The following is a 288-nucleotide window of genomic DNA, read 5'->3' on the forward strand; positions in this document are numbered from 1 at the left end:
CTGCGGGGAAAACTCTTGTTGGTGACATTTCCAATCAACTTGCACTCGAACGACACTCGCCTAATTCAAGACTTTCTTCTGTTTTTATTTCCTTACTCACGTATTTTTCTTTTGCGTTGATCACACAGCCAAGCTCACGGGGACTGAAGTCTAAGCATTTATCATGGGAACAATAGACGCGACGTGCACAAACAAAGGACAGTTAAAGAAGAAAGAGTTTATCGTGATGAGGAAAATTATCTCACTGATGTAAAATGGTGTTTGTGCCTTTCTTTTTTTCTTGATTTT

At 39.2% G+C, this 288-nt stretch overlaps 1 protein-coding gene across 2 annotated transcripts in view; it reads right to left on the reverse strand.

The window, feature by feature from the left end:
* The window catches only part of LOC119594148, a 2889-nt gene extending 2679 nt beyond the window's left edge, over positions 1 to 210 (reverse strand). Inside the window, exon 1 of one of the 2 annotated variants that reach the window (XM_037943215.1) lies at positions 101 to 210. The gene's annotated coding sequence lies outside the window, so the exon portion shown is untranslated. Of the gene's footprint in view, positions 1 to 96 lie in introns of both variants that reach the window. The other variant, XM_037943216.1, reaches the window with a different exon arrangement.
* Positions 211 to 288: the final 78 nt, after the last annotated feature.

This window comes from Penaeus monodon, chromosome 33 (genome assembly GCF_015228065.2).
Source record: "Penaeus monodon isolate SGIC_2016 chromosome 33, NSTDA_Pmon_1, whole genome shotgun sequence".
Taxonomy (NCBI): domain Eukaryota; kingdom Metazoa; phylum Arthropoda; class Malacostraca; order Decapoda; family Penaeidae; genus Penaeus; species Penaeus monodon.